The following is a 17,858-nucleotide window of genomic DNA, read 5'->3' as shown; positions in this document are numbered from 1 at the left end:
AATTGTATACATCAACGCGTTTACGTATATGAAGTGCTTAGCTTCATGCCAGGCACAAAATAGTCACTCAAGAAACGGTTGCTCTAACTGGGAGGTTGACTCTCAAGGTGGTTAAGGGCATGGACTATGGAGCCGGGCTAAATCTGAATTTGAATCTGGTCTCCTCAACTTACTAGTTACATGACCTCGGGTAAGTTCGCTCACACTTCACACCTCGATATCTTCTTAGGTTTGCTGTAAGATTAAATGCATTTCAAATGCTTGGCACAGTACCTGGCACATGATAAACAGCTAACAATCAATAATTTTCATTGTGTTGGCTATTGAAGCATCACAGAAAAAGTGTTTAACTCTCCTCAGAGCAGCTGCATGCTGTGTTACCTGATGTTAGCACCTTTGCATTTCAGGGGGCTGTGCAAGCATAGAGCCCATCAATGCTGCCCCACTTATTTGGTCATATGGCTGACCCTGTCTTCTTTCAGACTGTTTCCTGATAATGTGGAGTATTTGGAATTCTTAACTTGTGGTTATTGTTTACCAAATGAAACAAATATATATATATATACACACACACACACACACACACACACATATATATATGTGTGTATATATATATATATATATATATATATATATATATATATATATATGTTGAAGCAAGAGAAAACTGACCTCTCATATCAGTTCTTCCTAGCTGTGCATGCTTGGGGTTGGTTAAGTGACTTTTCTGAGTTTCTGTTTCTTCATCTATAAAATGAATACAGTAAAACTTACTTGCTAGATTATTAGGATTATTTGAATGTATATAAGTCATGTGGGACAGTGAATTGTGCATAGTAGGTCCTCAATCCATAGCAAATAAACTCATTTGCTGATCCAGAGACCCAGACCCTAAGTTAGGTGTCAAAACTAAAAAAGAAAAAAAAGGTATCTTTCTGCATCATAGATTCTAACACATGGATTATAAAATGATAATTTCATTTGGATCACATGGTGGTATTGCTGTTGCCAACATTTAAATATTGGCAGATACATTAATACCGTTGGATAACTTCCATCGTCCTCAAGGTATGTTTTCACTAGAAGCATTGGAAGAGACAGTAGGTGTTGTCTCCCATAAATTAAACACTATGTTAATAATTCATTAATTTATGATGAAAAACATTAACTTTAGGAAGCAGGACTCAAGCCTTCTCTAATCAACACATTCTCTTCCGGGAGGAGATGTACATGGATGGCCAGATTGTAGACAGAGGATTCCTTGGTGAAGAGCAAATCAGAATATGGGGTGTGTTCAACAATCCCAATGGCCAGTGACATCAATCCATAATGAATTCATCCAATAATTCCCTCCAAGGGGAACTATGGGAAAGAGCTCCAAGGGGCAATTACCTGAGTCTACGCTCTCTAATGGACAGCCCTGGAGAACACCATTGACTTGTTATTCTTTTGCACACTTGACTCTTCTTTGGTTGCGCTCCATGCAGACATAGTTCAGTTCAAGCCCTCCTATGTAATAAAATTGATAAGTGTAGTGTGTTAGCAGAATACTTTTTTAAGTAAATAGGGGAAAAGTTCACTGGAAAAAAATGAGGGAATTATAAGAAAAGAATGCATTCAACATTTTATTCCAAAATTTAAACGCACCTTTGTATGTCAATCTTTTGATCTAGGACTAAGACCGATTCTTTAAAATTTACCTCATTTCCCTTGCATAAAGCCCACCTACAAGGAGTCATCTACAATTTCCTTTTAGGTTTTTTTAAAGTGGAGGAAGAACATAAAGGTCCCTATGAAGCAATCTGAGGGCAGAATACTTCTAGATTTTTACAATTTCAACCCAAAGTTGTCTCATTTACGTATCATTCAATGGTAACTTTAATAAAAAGCACCTTGGCCAAGTTTTTCACAGCACCTAACTTAATTTTCATCAGTACAAGAACTCATCATTTTTTTATTTTGCACTCATTATTTCACAGATTAACATAGTATTTTATTTAAGTATATAATTACAAAAGGCACAACTGGCATAAAACAGGTTTGGGAACAAACCCAACTGAGTCTAGGAAAGTCTATAATGTTATTAGGAGATATACATCAGACTGGACTTCCAGCCAGAAGTTTTTAGTGAGATGTGGGCATTCATCAGAATGTCTTACAGAGAAAACAGCACATCAGCTAACCTAGCTAGTCTGTTTAGTGGGAGTCAGTTAAAAAAATACAATCTAGAAGCTTTTTTTTTTTTTTCAGATCATGGCTTATATAACTGGTTGGATCCATGCTCTCTTAGATACAATTACAATCCTCTCTTGCCTCCCTGAGAATACAGCCACCCACTATTTAGCCACCCAATGAGTGATTATTAAGTCAGGAAGATTCCCTTCTCATTTATCGCAAGCTCATTTTGTAGCTCCAAGTTTGGAACTTACCTTGCTATAGCCACTATGTGATACTTCCAGGATCTGTTGTAAGGATCAAATGTGAGGGGTGCCTGAGTGGCTCAGGTGGTTAAGTGGCCAACTTTGGCTCAGGTCATGATCTCGAGGTTCACAAGTTCAAGCCCTGCATTGGGCTCTGTGCTGACAGCTCAGAGCCTGGAGACTGCTTCGGATTCTGTGTCTCCCTCTCTCTCTGCCCCTCCTTTGCTTGTGCTCTGTCTCTCTCACTCTGGAAAATAAATAATAAAACATTTTTTTAAAACGTTAAAAAAAAAAAAAAAGAAACTGTATCTGTGAGAACACTTTGTTAACTCAAAAGCCTTAATCTAAAGGCTGTCATTCATTCTGTGTGCATTTATCAAACCATCCTGTTAGATTGTGGGTTCCATGAGGATAGGAAAAAAACCATTCCATACAAAGCCAGCAGAGTACTGACCACGCAGTGAGGACCAAGATTACTTGGGAATTGATATTCTATGGGCATATGTAAATCATCCTCGTTGTTCTTATCTGCCAGGTACAAGCATATGCTGGAAAGAGGATCCCGTCAATTCTGCCCATCCCATAAGTACTAGAACATTGTCAATGATCAAGAAAATAATGAATTTTACAGGATCCTTCACTCCAGAAGGAATCAGCTGGTGGCAGCTCCTCGGAATTATCTGGGATGACAAAGGAGATTGACAAGGAAGATGAGCAGGTGGTTTTGTCTGAAAGGAGTGGCACTTTCACATAAAACCACAGCTCAATTTTTTTTGACATTTTTCTTTGCTCTCTTCCTATGCTATAAAAAGTCTGTTTTGAAATCATTGAATGTATTTTTTTTACAGGCAAAGTTTCTGTTTTTTCAGGAAGGATAACCACCTGCCATTACTGATTTATTTCTTCCTGGTCATTGGTGATATCTTTGTGGTATTTTTCTTTTTCGTGTTTTTTTCTTTCTTTCCTTTTTTTTTTTTTTTTTTTTTTTTGTAAAGATGGTGGGTGGCAATAGAATAGTATAAAGAAGTGTCTGTTACAGAGAAAAAGCATCTGAGTTCTTGATGTCCCAAAGCCAGAGCAAGTCTTCTAAGCTCAAATATTCTATAACAATCATTCTTAAACTTTAACCTGCATCAGAATCTCCTGGAGGGCTTGTTAAACAGATTACTGGACTCTGCCTCCAGGGTTTCTGATTCAGTAGGTCTAGGATGAGGCCCCAAGAATTTACATTTCCAACAAGTCCCCAGCTGATGCTGACACTATAGGTCTGGGACCATACATTGAGCACCACTGCCCTAGCCCTAGAAAGCTAGTTCAGTTACCATATATTGAACACCTACAATGGGCTAGGCTCTGTGCTGGGGACACCAAGATGGGTGAGACTCATCTCATGCCCTTGAGGAGTCAAAGGCATGGAGCAAAAAATAGACATAGACATGAATTCATTTACTCATTGAGCACTGTTAAGGGAATACAGCATCAAAGTTCTTTCTCTGGGCCTCAGTTTCCCTCCTCACATCCCAGGCTTCTGGTGTACCATCCCACTGCTCTTTTCGACACTAGCTCTTCCCTTCTCTGACTGGGTGACCAGGGTAGAGAACCGGCTCCAGAAGGTCACAGATGAAAAGGAACCTTGGGTTCTTGAGGAGTGGGTAGAGAAGACAGGGGCTGGTTTCTTTTTATTAGTATGTCCGTGAAGCTCCCTTCTGGGCCAAGAGAGCACTGAGGAAGGAGCCAGAGGGGCCTGGACACAGGTCAGCAGCACTTTGGTGTGGAAGGCAGAGTGAGCATGTCAGAAATTATCCCCTCACCCAATCTCTACCCTTGAAATCCTTATTTCTTCATGTCCAAATGTCACCCTTAATTTAAACCTTGGCTTAGATGCCATCGTGTGTGCAAAGCCTTTCTTGGCCCTCTATCCTTCACTGTCTCCACTGAACCTGCTTCCCTCACTGTGAATAATTACAGGATTTTATTCTTGCCTCTTCTGGGGCAGCTGCTTCCTCCTGCCGTTTAGAATAGCCCAGTCTTTTCTCTCTTGCTGACCATGAATTCCATCTTTTCTTAGAATTCTCCATTGCACGTGGTGCCAGGCCTCACACAGCATTCAACACACATCAGAATGTGGAATGAATCAGAATGTGGAATGAGGAATGAATAAACTAAGAGTTCATGCTACAGAAATCACTTCAATCCCAAAACCCACAATGTGAAGCAAAAGAGAGCGGAAGGGAAGTGGGGATGGAAGGAAATGGGAAATGGAGTAGGTAGGCTGACCAGTTCCAGAATTTGGCTAGGGACTGGGCTGAAGAGATTATAGGCCTTGCCAGAGATTATGATTTAGTGGAGGATCACGGGAGCTCCAGGGTTCACGTATTCACTCAGTTATTTGCTTAGTGTTTCCTTTCTTTAGTGTTCCCAGTGTAACCAGGCTCCCTTGGGCAGCACCTGCTCTCACCCTGAACCTCCTGGAAACAGAACTCACCATTTGATGTGCCCCTCAAGACAGATCCACAATGCACTCACAGAAGAGACAATTTACTGAAGGTTTTGTTGGAGAGAATGGGGAGAGGATTGACCTCACACACCACAACACCAGACTTCTTCAATTCCTAAGGGGTATCTTGGTTCCCTTCCAAATCCTCTTCTAGTCAGCTCCTTCGCTGCTCCCTGCTTCCTTCCCCAGACAGCCTCCAAAGCCCTGTTTGCTGCCCCGAGCACTTCAGATCTTCTCAGATATAATACTTCACTCTGCAAAATGGAAGCCTAAGAGTTAGCCAACCACAATAACCTATGGCTCCTGAACAAGTCCCTCGGAGGCCCCAGAACAGCCCTCTCGCACACTCAGTCTACACAGATGTACGAACTCTTATTACCCAGCCTCCACACTGCTCCCCACTCAGTGAGCATGACCTTATGGAGTCCCCTCCCAAACGCATTAGAGCTGGCCTGTGTGACAAATAGAATTTGGTGTTAGTAGATTGTGTGACTGCTGGATTCGAGCAAAATGGCCTCCAAACCTCTACTTTATTCTTCCAGATTACCTGCTCCTAGTGCCTTGAACTGCATGTAAGATGCACATCTATCCTGAGGCCACGAGCTGGAAGTACCACATGAGAAATCTCATAGAGAGTCTTGGCTCTGTGCAAAGAGAGACTGAAATGCCCAGCCAGCCCTCAGCAGATCCAGCCCCAGCCATTTGAGTCACTCCAGCTGGGGGCCCAGACGTGGCATGGAGCGGAGACAAGCTCTGTCCAAATTGCAGATTCCTGATAGACTCCTGTTACTTTAGGCCAGTAACTGTGGGGATGATCTGTTATATGGCAACAGATAACAAGGTAGGTGCTTTTATTACTTTTATTTTATAGAGGAGAAAAATGCGGGTCAGAGAAGTGAAGTAACTTACCCAGTAAGTGGTGGTGTCTAGATTTGGATGCAAGCAATCTGGCTTCTAAGTCTGTTCTCACAACGTCAAAGGCTTTACATAAACTCAGAACCTTCTTCAACATTCAAATGTTGAAGGTGTGGACCTCACAGACTGTTGTTCTTTATGGGGCCATGATGCTCCAGGCACCGTGATGTAACTTCTGGCTCACCACTGCTTCTCTCAGTCTGTAAGTTCTTGTTCTCCGTCAGCCAGGCATGGCATACACTCAGTTTCACACCAGAGCAATTCAAATTCCTGAAAACCAGCTTACACATCCAGCAAATCCACTCTCAAGCACATCAGGACGCTCCTGTTGGCCAGTCTTCCATTTTCCTCATAGCAGGGGAGCCTCTTTGGAAAAAGAACTTGGGGTCGGAAAACTCAGAGCCAAGGGAGTAAATGATGCACGATAGGGAAGTTCAGCCCAACATGTGGAACTGCAGTGGGGAGGAGGTAGGGGGTCTGCCTAGTGTCTGGGTTGTGAGGTAAACAACTGATGTGGTCATGTGCTGGCTATTCTCTGCCTGGCCCTGCTCTCCTGCATGCACTCTCCCCCTTCCTCTGCCCTGCTCTGCGCTCAGGGAAACTGATCCCAGGGGACTGCATCAGCTGGGCTCCCTTGTCAGGTGGATACTGATCGGACTCAGCAATGAGAGGCACTGGCCGGAGACTGGAAAGTGGGAGGAGAGAGGATTCAGCTCTGCACCGTATTTGTGGCCTTGGCTGCACCCCTCCACAGACACAGCTCCTCAATGGCTCCAGCTCATACGAGCTCTGGTAAGACCGCCTTTTTGCCCCTTTCTCCTTCCAAGCCTAAAAGGGTGGTAACATCTTCCCGCCAGTCTCTGGATGCCTCAACATCCTGTTTGTTCCCTTGACCTGAACACACCTTTGTAAGCAGATCCCTCCTGAAAGTCTCCTCGGTTGTACCATCTGGGTGAAGTTGATTTCAGCTGAGACTCTGATTCAGGTGCCCAGGTGTGCACATGGGCTGAGCAAGGTGAGTCAGAAGAAGTAAGGGGCAGATTGGGGTGGGAGTGTTTGGGAGCTGGCCCTGCACCAAAGTATAAATGTCAGATACTCTCAGACATAGTGCTGGCTGGGCCCAACAGATGCTTCGAAGAGGACTTATTTACCATCCACCCATTTGGGGAGCCTGGCAAAGCCCTTCCTTCTATAGGAGAATGATAATCCAAGCCTCCTATGGTCTTCACTGTGGCCAGCCAGGACACCATTACTCCAGGACAGAGCTGGAGAAACCCCCATATATGCTTTTGCTTTTGTTTTTGCAAACATTGCAACATTCCCTTTCTAGCATGAACCTAGATGCACCTCTGCCTCAGTTCAGGCCTTGGCTCTACCCCTTGGTACCTGTGTGACGTTGAATAAATAGGTAATCCCTCTGGGCCTCTGTGTTCTCATCTGTAAAATGAGGGATAATAATGGGTTTGGGGCAAGGACTAAATGACCTACTACATATACAGCTCTTAGCACAGCACCTGACATCAGCCAGTGCTCAAAATTGTTACTATCTGCACCGCTTACGTAGCCACGCGACCCTAGGCAGTTCACTTCACCTTTCTGTGCCTCCATTTCCTCCTTGATCAACTGGAGAAGTAACACAGACCTGCTGCATTACAGGGAGATCAAAATGAAGAAAATGTCAATGAAACCATTCTAGAAGCTCTAAGCATCTTATGAATACAAGGCCTGTTTAAAAAAAAAAAATGTAATAATAATTACCACAATTGAAAAACTAGCGGGGGCCCTAAAGACATGTTTCAGTAAGTCTTCATGCCATTATCCATAATGAGATGGAGAAGGAATTTAATAATAAGACCCATGAGAAGGTCTCAGGTAAAGAACAAATCATGAAAGAAGGAAAGAAAGAAAGAAAGAAAGAAAGAAAGAAAGAAAGAAAGAAAGAAAGAAAGAAAGAAAAGGTTAAGAAAACTTCTGAGAAATGGATTTGGTTTCATTTCTAAGCCTACCCATTTAAATGCACCTCCTGAAAAGGAATTTCTACCACAATATATTTTCCAAATTCACTGATCATTAAGCCACGTATGAACAATGACTAAAACACACAGGATCAGATGCATTGAAATGAGTGAGTCCCCCCAGGAAAACACCTAGAGGAGTTCCCCCACCTCCCCAGGCATCCAGAGTGGACCACTCCCCTCCTCAGGGCAGGACACCTCCCTGCCCACGCCCAGCCGGGAAGACAGCCATAGGCCAGGGCCCAGGGCCCGGAGCCATGACTGTGTTTTTGGGAAATTAGACTCTCAAACCAGACTATTTTTGTTTTCTTGCCTCTCGTGATCTGCCTTTCCCTTCATGATAATGAAAGCATTGACTTTGTGGTAAGGGTTTTAACATCTCCAGACTCAGAGTATGGTCTGTGGACCAGCAGTATCAGCATCACCAGGAGCTCGTTAGAAGTCTACAATCTTAGGCCCCACCTCAGCCCTGTTGAATCAGAATCTGCATTTTAACATGATCCTCAGGTGATTCGTAGGCTCATTAAAGTTTGAGAAGCACTGTTTTAATCTTTCTGAGCCTCATACTTATTTTGCAAGGTTATTGTGAGGATTAAATATGTTCAAAGTGGCTGGCAAGAACTAAGTGCTAAATACATTTTTATCCTCTTCTTTACCCGGCACCCTGCACTGCCTCTGTGCTCGGTCTCCATCTGCCTGAGCCCTTCTTCTTGGCCTGGGCTTCTGAAAGCTGACCTTAACTTGCTTACTCAGACCCTGCCACTTGGCCAGTGCCCCAGACTGACCTAAACTCTTTCCTTGGAGTCCCTGGCAGACTCACTGGGGCCTGTTGCTATACTTTTCAGCACTCCCTGCTGACCTAGACTGTCCTAGACTTATCCTTGCTCTCCCCAAGCCCCACCTCTCTTGGCCCATCGCTGCCTTTGGACACCAAAAACTCCACAACAGCACGTATTTTAGTCACGCTGCCATTGCTCAAAATGGCCTTGGAACCGCTCCTTGGAATTTGCCTTTACAACCTCACACGGTGCCTGGCCCAGCAGAGTCACTAACTAAATATTCCTTAGAGGAATGAATGAAGAACAAGCCTTCATACTGGGCCACAGGGTTTGTATCTCCTTTTGGGGATTCAGTCTCTGCTTTTCCTTTTTCCCACTTTTCTTTGCCATCTCAAAAGTGTGATGCAGAAGGCTGAGATTCAATGTTGACCCAGAAAGAAAGAACCAATGAGAATGCCTGACTTGTTACGATTCTAGACCTCAATTCTCTATGCAAGGGAGCCCCTGTGGCCCCCAGGGTCCAGCCCTGCTCACTATGATAACATGCTGGGGCTTGAGACCAAATTGCCAGAAAGTATTGTCAGGTCCTGGCCTGGCCTTCTGTGCTTAGGTGGCTATGGGCTATCGGTATCCTGTCCAAATCTTCACTGGCTAGTACGCACGTCACCCAGCTGCTGCAAGTGCTAGGGCCTGAAGCTCCCACCTGTGACCTTCTTTGGACAATTGCTATTGAATGAGCCACCTCACCTAGAAAATTAGGATATATGTCATCCTCACTCTCACCCCAAGGAACCAATGACTGAAGGATATAGGGGTATAAAAGCCAGCACCTTTGTCTCCAGGTGAGAGAACTCTGTAGTGCAGTTCACATTGCAGAGTTCCCACAGATCAGGCCAAGGCTAGAATTTACCTGAGACCACATCCCCGACCAGCTCATTCCTCTGCTTCCTTTACTCCTTTACAAGTTTCCTTCTAGGGCATCCCTCAATAAACTGTGTGCACCTGAAACTCTTTGCCAGGCTCTGGTTCCAGGAAAACTGGCCGAAAACAGCACTTTTGGGATTGAGTGGCAGAACAAGGTTTCTGTGTTCAGGATCCTGAGGGCTCAGCAGACACCATCTCGACACCAGCCCGACATGACTTATACTGGCATCTCCCGCCCACTCCCATCAGCCCCTGGAGGCCCCAGAGCCAACTCTAAGAGAGAGCGATGAGAATCTAGAGCCGTGTTGTCCAAAATGGTAGCCACTAGCTACAGGTGACTGCTGAACATTTGAAATGTGGCTCATGCAATTAAAAAGCCGAATAGTTAATTTCACTTTATTTTAATTTAAAAAATTGGTATTCGGGGTGCCGGGGTGGCTCAGTCGGTTGAGCTTCCGACTTCGGCTCAGGTCATGATCTCGTGGTCTCTGAGTTCAAGCCCCGCATCGGGCTCTGTGCTGGCAGCTCAGAGCCTGGAGCCTGTTTCTGTGCTGACAGCTCAGAGCCTGGAGCCTGCTTTGGATTCTGTGTCTCCCTCTCTCTCTGCCCTTCCCCCGCTCATGCTCTGTCTCTCTCTCTCTGTCAAAAATAAAAATAAACATTAAAAAAATTTTTTTTAAATAAAAAAATTAAAAAAACAAAAAATTGGTACTCAATTCAGTTATTAGGAAACTATTAAGCATATTTGTAACAACTTGGGTGTGTAAATCTACATCTTTGCAGGTTGCAAATCTTTTTTAAAAAAATTTACATCCAAGTTAATTAGCATAGAGTGCAATAATGATTTCAGTAGAATCCAGTGATTCATCTCCCACATATAACATCCAGTGCTCATCCCAACAAGCGTCCTCCCTAATGCCCCTTGCCCATTTAGCCCATCCCCCCACCCACCTCCCCTCCTGCGACCCTCAATTTGTTCTCTGTATTTAAGAGTCTCTTATATCTTGCCACCCTCCCTGTTTTTATATTATTTTTGCTTCCCTTCCCTTATGTTCATCTGTTTTGTATCTTAAATTCCACATATAAGGGAAGTCACATGACATTTGTCTTTCTCTGACTAATTTTGCTTAGGATAATGCCCTCTAGTTCCATCCACATGGTTGCAAATGGCAAGATTTCATTATTTTTGATTGCCGAGTAATACTCCATTATATATATATGTATATGTATATATATATGTATATGTATATATATATATATATACATATACATATATATATATATAATTTATCCATTAATTTGTCGATAGACATTTGGGCTCTTTCCATACTTTGGCTGTTGTTGATAGTGCTGCTATAAGCATTGGGGTGCATGTGCCCCTTCGAAACAGCACACCGGGATCCTTTGGATAAATTTCAGGTTGCAAATCTTATGAAATCCAAATACAGTTCAAGGATTTTTCCAATGGAAATTTAGCATCCAAATTGAGAGGTGCTGTATGTATTAAAAAGGTACACCAGATTCTAGAGATCTAGTATTAAAAGATAACATAAAAGATACCATTAATATTTTTATTTATTTTTTAATTAAAAAATGTTTATTTATTTATTTTTGAGAGAGTTGGGAAGGGGCGGGGGAGGGGGGGAGCAGAGAGAGAGAATCCCAAGCAGGCTCTGAGCTGTTAGCTCAGAGCCCAATGTAGGGCTTGATCTCACGAACCCTGGGGTCATGACCTGAGCCAAAATCAAGAGTAGGATGCCTGACCGACTGAGCCACCCAGGCACCCCTCATTAATATTTTTAATATTGGTTACATGTTAAAATAATATTTTATTTACTTTGTTAAATAAAATGTTATTAGTATTTAAACTATGGCTTTGAAAAATGTTTAATTATGTACATAATAAGAATATGTACTAATTACATGTGTAATAAGAATTAAATGCAAGGACCAGGCAGGGTACTGGAGTCCAGACTGAAATGTGACCAAAAAGGACTTAGAGATACTGAGCCCCAGAGATGTTAAGATAAAACAGTTGCTCATATATCCTCTCAGGCAACTCCCGTGTCTCAAGTGGGGTTCCCCAGAAACAGACATTGATATGACGATTAATGTGCAAAGCAATTATTGCCGAAAAGCTGGTAGGAAGTGGAGGACAGGATAGGGAAACGGGGAAAACCGGGAATGATTTCAGCAGTCTGCAGAGGGCAGCTTAAGCTTCACCCAGATGGCAAATTCTGGAGTATAAGTTATACTTCAGAGGTTGTCTCAACTCCAGGTGAGGGAGGCTGGTTTTCAAAGCCCCCCACCAATCAGTCCCTTGTCAAAGGACTCAGCAGGAGACCTAAACTCCTGGGTACCTCCTACTTGTGATCCTAGGCAAAGCAGCTCTAGCAGCCCAAAGAGAGTTCTAAGAAAAAGAGTTACATGTACAGACTATTGAAGGCAAAAGCACGCTGAAGCCAGGGGAGGAGTGACCAGACATAGTAAAGAAATTTAAGGATTCTGGGTAGTGCATCAACAGCCTCCACTGTACTCCATCTTGGAAGGTCACCTGCGTACAACTCTTCCCTGCAGCCTGAAGAGTGTAGCTGGATCAGCAACCTTATGTGCTCTCTTCAATTCACCTTCTGGTTTTCAGACTGTTCTTACAGAGTTTCCTTTTGGGTCACTATAAATCCAGGAGAGCCCAGCTGGTAAGGGCTCCATGCCCTCTACCTGGCTAAAAATGAAGCAGTTCTACTTTTATTTTCTCCTATGTATTGGGTTTCCAAGGATGATTTTGCTTAACCAGAGGTCTCCACAGCTAAAAGAAAGCCTTGAAAACTACAGTGATAGGCCGTGGTCAAAATAAGTGTATTACTTTTTTTTTTTTTTATCACTGGATAACAAATCGCCCAAAACTTAGAAGCTCAAAATAACATACATTTTTTTCTCACAGTCTCTGTAGGTCAGAAGTCCAAGCACAGCTAAGCTCAGAGTCTCATAAGGCTGCCATCTAGGTATTGACAGAGGCTGTGGTCTCATCAGAGGCTTGACTAGGGAAGGATCTGATTCCAAGCTCCTTCAGGCTGTTGGCAGAATCGATCTCCTTGTAACTGTAGGACTAGGGCCTGTTTTCTTGCTGACTGTCAGCAAATATGGGCCACCCAAAGTTTCTTGCCAGGTGGGCCCTTCCATAGGCCCTCTTGTGACAAGGCAGCTTACTCCTTCAAGGCATAATGAAGTCTCTCTAGTCTATGCTAGCAAGATAGAGCTATATATGTATATAATAACATAATCATGAGTGATATATAACAACATAATCATGAAAGTGACACCCTTGCCATGTTCTAGGGTGAGTTCCTAGTCCTACCCACACTCAAAGGGAGGACATGATACAGGACATAAAAATGGGGCCATACTAGTGTCTGTCCACCACACTGGTTATAGAGGAATGATGTTTAATTGGAGGCTTCTTGGTAAAAGCCTTGCCATGTAAGAGAAAGAATTGCTATATTTCTAATTCTTCCATTCATACCAACCTGGTCTTAAGCAAGCAAGCAAGGTCTTTCTTGTGCAGACCCTAAATGATTTTGATCTATTGTCTTGCTTTCTGACCTCTCATATCTGTGTGCATTTTGACAACACATTTTCAACCAGTATCTCTAGACCACGGGTGCGGTCTTGGGCTTGCCCTGGCTAGTTATGTAGCCCTATCTCTGCATTCTTACAGCTGTTGCCTCTGGTCCCACACCTAATAGTCTTTTTTTTTTTTTTTTCACTTAATTTCCTGCCTTGGTTTTCATATATTCAATCAAAACTGTCACATGGGAAAAAGCTACAGCTCACTGGATCAAACAAAACACATTATAAAAATTAAAAAGCAAATCTTGGTTAAATTTCCTCAGATAAGAAGGAGTTACTTTAGATTAACTGTACTTGACTACCTTGATAAATTTGACATCATTTAGATTTTTAGTTTAGCCTTATGGTAATTTTTAAACAACATCTGTAGGATACCAGCTTCAGGGAATTTGGCCGGCATTACTAAAAGTCACATTTTGCTGAAAGCTTGTTGAATTTAGAGCTCACATTTTATGTAAAATTTGAAGACTTTGATGCTTAATACCTCCAATTTATTACCTCTCTGAGGTCTTAAAGTGTCATTATACTTTATTTCACCAATGAAAACAGTAAATAGTAAATGTTAGGGAATGAAACAAAAACAAGTTATTCATCAAGCATTATCAGAAAAAGAAAACCTTAAGAATCACCAGAGAAACAAAAGGAATTTGAGAACTGAAGATCAATCCAGAGACTGACTAATCAGGAATGGCAAATATTTAGCATGGATGCCTCAACTTCCCAACTGGTGCCCGTGGCAGACATCATCAATTCATCACTACATTCCTCTGCTGAGTCTGAATAGGGCTTCTGAGTTCTCCATTCCCAGAAATGACTACTGCTTTAGATAAGGCTCTTTAGTTACAAGTAATAGAAACCAACTTGAGCCACCTTGAGCAAATAAGGAGGAAATTCATAGAAACATACAAGGGTGTCCTAAAGAAGTCCAGCACAAGTATGTAGCTAGGCCTCAGGAACCAGGAACCAGAAAGCCATCAGGCCTCTGTCCCTTACCTCTGCATGTTTCTGCCTGCTTCTTTTCACTTTTTTTCTCTGCAGTCAGGCTTTCTCTTCATCTCCAATCTGCTTGAGGTCATGCGGCCACTCTTAGCACCCATGTTTTCTTATTCCAATTATAGCCTCCTACAGCGACTGTATCTGAATCTCAGCATCAGATTCCCAAGGGAGAAGCTCTGACTGACTGTGCTTAGATCAGGTGACTACCTCTGACCCCGTCAACCCTCATCTAAAAGGTAGGGACAGCGTTCAAAATGGCTATGTAGTGCCCGCTCCTGTGGAATGGCGAGCAGTTCTCAGAAAGGGCAGGGATGGCTCACAGCCTGAGCAGAAAAGTCAGAGATCTTTTCTATTACTATTATCAATCAACAGGCAGTGGCATAAGATGAAACACATTTTCTCCTCAGGATCTAGATCAGGCGAGACCAGTAGGGCTTCCGTGGATGGCGGACATGTTCTGTATCTGCACGCTCAGATGTGATAGCCACTCACCACATGTGAGCTGTCAAGTACTTGAAATGTGTGTGGGGAACCGAATTGTTAATCTTATTTACTTTTAATTTAAATTTAAATAGCCATATATAGCAAGTGGCCACCATACCAGGCAGTGTAGTTTAAAGATAAGGAAACTGAGCTCCCAGACCACATAGCTAGTTAATAACACAACTGGAACTGAATGCTTGCTCTCCTCTGTCTTTAAAATCTTTCCATCCCATTAGTTGGAATTGAGGAATCCGCACAAAGGATCTTCCCAGGTAATTCAAATTTGCTACTTTAAGTGTCCACACCTAACCATTCGTTGATGTCAAGCTTTCTGAAGTGTACTGCACACGTCCCTGCCTTGGAAAAAAGCCATGTGGCCGTAATTGTAGACTTTTCTTAATAACACCAAGTGTGAACCTCAGTTGTCACTCTGGGGAATAATAATGAGGCCCTCAGAACAGGGCCTAGTGAGGCTTACAGGGCTGTCTTCCCCACACTTAACGTCTCTACAGCTGGGAGCGATTTGGCTGTTTCCTCTCTCCTTGTCACATCTTGATGTGGTGGCTTCTGACAGCATCCCACCTGCCTTCACTAGCTCAGCAACGAACCAAGTACAGGAACTTGATCCATTAGTGAGCTTAATTTCACCCACGATTCTAAACCATTAGGCCTGGGGGAGTTTCACAACTGAGTCAGGTACACAGGGTTTTGTATAAAATTTTCCACAATACACAGTTTTTTTTTCTTAAAGGTGTATAATGATGTGAGTCTCATGAAAGCTGTTTGCGGGATAAATGGTATGATGTTTTTTGGTTTTTGGTTGGTTTTTTTTTTTTTTATTGTGCCACTGTGGGTATGTCAATATTGCCATGTCTAGGGTACCAAGATAGGATAGGACTGTGCACAAAATATTTCAAGAAATGAGATGGAAACTTGGTGTGGATTATTTTAGATTACTTTCCTGAGCTCTTTTTCCACAGTGTGTTTTCAGGTCGTGGAATAGCCACAGTTTTACAAATCTTTTGAAAATATTCAAACTCCAAAGTGAATTTGAAGGATACTAAAAGAAATAATTCGTTTCTGTATTCTCTGCTTATATGGGGGCCAGACTTGCAGTAATTGTATCTATTCAAAACACATCTGAGTGCGTGAGAGCCAGAAAGGGCTCAAAGCAAAGGGAATAGTTGTCGCAAAGCCCATGCACTAGAGACCCTGACCTGTAGCCAGGAGAAACAAGACACCCTGATGGCCTTCAGCCTGGGTCTCATGCTCTTCTCCTGAAGCCTGGACTGAGGGTGTGTGAGAAGGGTGGTTCAAAAGGAAATCTGGGCTCTGCTTCCCGGACCACCAAAAGCCACTATATGACTATACGCTCTGTTTACCATTTCTGGGGAGAATATAATCTATTTTAGAAATATTTCCCTTACACGATTAAAATGTTTGGGTTTTTGTGGCATCTGTGAGGTGAGCTTTCAGTTATCTGGAAAAAAAAAAAAAAAAAAGGTTTATGCAGAGGCACACCACCAAACAGGGGTCCTGCATTTTCACTTGGCCTTCTGAAAACACCGTGAGGATTTGTTCAAGGGAAGCACTCATTTTGCCTTTATGCTACTTTACAAAATAACTTCGCTAACGCGTTCATCAGTTCATCAGTTATTTATAGTCAAGTCTTGATTATCCTCTAGGCAGGTTCCTGGCACGGTTTTCAGCCCTCTGTTTGCCTTTCTCACCTCCCACGGACACACACACTTCTGCAGCTTGTAGCAACTTAGAATTTCCCCTGAGTCACAGCTCCCCTACCCCTCGTGCCAGCTCAGCCGCCCTTCCCCCAAGGTGTCTACAAACCCAAACAACAGTTACCTACCTCCCCACAGCCTTTCCCAAGAACCAGACGAGGCCGCCAGAGAGGATTCTGGGGTTCCTGGGAAGCATGCGGAGAGCCCCAGATCTTGCGGGAAGGCTGGAGAGGGGTCACTAGCAAGGGCGGAGCGGGGACATCCACTAGCTTCCCATCTCATTTCACAGCATGGCATCACTTTGTTTGAAGTGTTATGTATTCCCAAGACATGTGACACACCCTCCCCTCCTCAAATTCCAGATGAGTACAAAAACAAATTCCTAAGTTGCATCAGAATTATTTCTTTTCTATCTGCACTTTGGGCCTCCGTGAAAGTGGCACTGGCATTTTTTTTTTTTTTTTTTTTTTGTGGTGAGGAATAGATTCTAGGTCTCCTAATTCCTGAGCCAGAGATGTTTCCATGCTGCCCTTAGAGCAGTGGTTCTCAGTCTTGGGATTCTGATGCCTCGGCCTCCGCTCTAGAGATTCTGATTTTAACTGATCTGAGGTTAGACCTGAGCACTGGGCTCTTCACACATCCTCCAAGCGGTTTTAGTGTGCAGCCAAGGCTGAGAACCACTGGCTCAGAGCCTCACTTGGCTAATAGTGATTGCGAGTGTAGCTCTTCAGTTGCACAGCTGTGGCTCCACTGATTTAGAATAAATGTTTGACTAGGAAGGGGAGGAGATGTACACACACACACAGAACAATTCAGGGGCTGTTGCACATCGCCAGGGTGAACATTTCATTCACTCATTCAGTCCACAAACATTTATTGAGGCCCGCCACTAGAATGGGTAGATGCAAAAATGCATGATAAAGTCACTAACCTCCAGGATATAACAACCCCCTAGAAGAAGCTTTCCGACAGGTTCTCTGGACCCCCAGAGTCCCCTAGAGGGACAGTCAATTCTAGCCCTTCCTCCTTCCTGGTTTATGCCCAGTTAGTGACTCATAATTCCCCTGCATTTGCACATGATTTGACTGAACATATATAATCCTGATGCTTGTAGTCTCTGGTTGCTCTGCAGAGTACAGTTGCTTGAATTATGACAGTTATCTCTGCTAATAAAGTTCACTTTTTTACTGCAGAGTTATAAATACATATGCAGCTTGCATATTCGAGGAGGCATGTGGGAGGAAACGCTGAGCTGTGGGGCCCTTCTAGAACAGAAGCCACTCCCTGGCACCTGCACATACATAACTTTCCTGATACATCCCTCCGTGCACTACTCCCCCCCCCCCCCCCCCCCCCACCATCCCAAAGGCTCATCTTCAGGGCTTTCTTATAAAAAGGATTTACTGTATACGACCCTGGTGAGAAGATCAGAAATTAGCATCCTTGACATTTGCCTGCTTTCCTCA

General features: G+C 43.3%; 2 long non-coding RNA genes across 9 annotated transcripts in view; one reads left to right on the top strand and one right to left on the bottom strand.

Moving 5' to 3' along the window:
- The window catches only part of LOC109258798 (uncharacterized), a 35,322-nt gene extending 28,800 nt beyond the window's left edge, over window positions 1-6,522 (top strand). The window contains exons 3-5 of the long non-coding RNA XR_008422601.1: window positions 4,834-5,039; window positions 5,460-5,758; window positions 6,429-6,522. This is a non-coding gene — a long non-coding RNA (uncharacterized LOC109258798). The remainder of the gene's footprint in view (window positions 1-4,833; window positions 5,040-5,459; window positions 5,759-6,428) is intronic.
- The window catches only part of LOC109258784 (uncharacterized), a 76,595-nt gene that overhangs the window by 35,296 nt on the left and 23,441 nt on the right, over window positions 1-17,858 (bottom strand). For 2 of the 8 annotated variants that reach the window (XR_002076417.2, XR_002076415.2), the window contains exons 1-4: window positions 5,297-5,468; window positions 4,902-5,171; window positions 2,430-2,659; window positions 1,393-1,509 (exon numbers count right to left, since the gene is read on the bottom strand). This is a non-coding gene — a long non-coding RNA (uncharacterized LOC109258784). Of the gene's footprint in view, window positions 1-1,392; window positions 1,510-2,429; window positions 2,660-4,901; window positions 5,172-5,296; window positions 6,902-7,424; window positions 9,656-17,858 lie in introns of those variants that run through there. The other 6 variants (XR_008422596.1, XR_008422599.1, XR_008422598.1 and 3 more) reach the window with 5 other exon arrangements.

Source organism: Panthera pardus, unplaced genomic scaffold (genome assembly GCF_024362965.1).
Source record: "Panthera pardus isolate Hobbes unplaced genomic scaffold, ASM2436296v1 HiC_scaffold_16, whole genome shotgun sequence".
NCBI classification, from domain to species: Eukaryota; Metazoa; Chordata; class Mammalia; order Carnivora; family Felidae; genus Panthera; species Panthera pardus.
This window is presented reverse-complemented; position numbering and strand designations above follow the sequence as displayed.